This window comes from Sapajus apella, unplaced genomic scaffold (genome assembly GCF_009761245.1).
Source record: "Sapajus apella isolate SASKATOON/1434 unplaced genomic scaffold, GSC_monkey_1.0 scaffold20, whole genome shotgun sequence".
NCBI classification, from domain to species: domain Eukaryota; kingdom Metazoa; phylum Chordata; class Mammalia; order Primates; family Cebidae; genus Sapajus; species Sapajus apella.
Window position 1 is genome coordinate 548866 of NW_022436960.1, and position 1848 is coordinate 550713.

Here is a 1848-nt window from a genome sequence, read left to right on the forward strand (position 1 = left end):
AGAGAATCTCCTTCCACACCAGGGGCGGGTCCCCAGAGCATCTCCTCCCAGCCCACACCAGGGGCGGGTCCCCCAGAGAATCTCCTCCCACACCAGGGGCGGGTCCCCAGAGCATCTCCTCACAGCCCACACCAGGGGCGGGTCCCCCAGAGAATCTCCTTCCACACCAGGGGCGGGTCCCCAGAGCATCTCCTCACAGCCCACACCAGGGGCGGGTCCCCCAGAGCATCTCCTCACAGCCCACACCACGGGTGGGTCCCCCAGAGCATCTCCTCCCACAGCTCACACCAGGAGCGGGTCCCCCAGAGAATCACCTCCCACAGCCCACACCTGGGGCGGGTCCCCCAGAGCATCTCCTCAAAGCCCACACCAGGGGCGGGTCCCCAGAGCATCTCCTCACAGCCCACACCAGGGGCGGGTCCCCCACAGAATATTCTTACACACCAGGGGCGGGTCCCCAGAGCATCTCCTCACAGCCCACACCAGGAGTGGGTCCCCAGAGCATCTCCTCACAGCCCACACCAGGGGCGGGTCCCCCAGAGAATCTCCTCCCACACCAGGGTCGGGTCCCCCAGAGAATCACCTCCCACAGCCCACACCTGGAGCGGGTCCCCCAGAGCATCTCCTCACAGCCCACACCAGGGGCGGGTCCCCAGATCATCTCCTCACAGCCCACACCAGGGGCGCGTCCCCCAGAGAATCTCCTCACAGCCCACACCAGGAGTGGGTCCCCAGAGCATCTCCTCACAGCCCACACCAGGGGCGGGTACCCCAGAGAATCTCCTCCCACACCAGGGGCGGGTCCCCCAGAGCATCTCCTCACAGCCCACACCAGGAGTGGGTCCCCAGAGCATCTCCTCACAGCCCACACCAGGGGCGAGTCCCCCAGAGAATCTCCTCCCACACCAGGGGCGGGTCCGCCAGAGAATCTCCTCCCACACCAGGGGCGGGTCCCCCAGAGAATCTCCTTCCACACCAGGGGCGGGTCCCCCAGAGCATCTCCTCACAGCCCACACCAGGGGCGCGTCCCCCACAGAATCTCCTCCCACAGCCCACACCAGGGGCGGGTCCCCCAGAGAATCACCTCCCACAGCCCACACCAGGGGCGGGTCCCCCAGAGCATCTCCTCACAGTCCACACCAGGGGTGGGTCCCCCAGAGCATCTCCTCACAGTCCACACCATGGGCGGGTCCCCCAGAGCATCTCCTCACAGTCCACACCAGGGGCGGGCCCCCCAGAGCATCTCCTCACAGCCCACACCAGGGGCGTGTCCCACAGAGAATGTTCTTCCACACCAGGGGCGGGTCCCCAGAGCATCTCCTCACAGCCCACACCAGGGATGGGTCCCCCAGAGCATCTTCTCCCACAGCCCACACCAGGGTCGGGTCCCCCACAGCATCTCCTCACACAGCCCACACCAGGGACGGAGCCCCCAGAGCATCTCCTTCCATACCAGGGGTGGATCCCCCAGAGAATCTCCTTCCACACCAGGGGCGGGTCCCCCAGAGAATGTCCTTCCACACGAGGAGAGGGTCCCCCAGAGCATCTCCTCCCACAGCTTACACCAGGGGCGGGTCCCCCAGAGAATCTCCTCCCACACGAGGAGAGGGTCCCCCAGAGAATTTCCTCCCACAGCCCACACCAGGGGTGGGTCCCCCAGAGAATATTCTTACACACCAGGGGCGGGTCCCCAGAGCATCTCCTCATAGCCCACACTAGGGGTGGGTCCCGAGAGCATCTCCTCACAACCCACACCACGGGCGGGTCCCCCACAGAATATTCTCCCACACCAGGGGCGGGTCCCCAGAGCGTCTCCTCACAGCCCACACCAGGGGCGGGTCCCCCAGA

General features: G+C 66.2%; 1 protein-coding gene across 3 annotated transcripts in view; it reads right to left on the minus strand.

Annotated features, from left to right (window-relative positions):
* AMN (amnion associated transmembrane protein) overlaps positions 1–1848 on the minus strand; it is a 15657-nt gene that overhangs the window by 3170 nt on the left and 10639 nt on the right. The gene's annotated exons all lie outside the window — the stretch shown is intronic.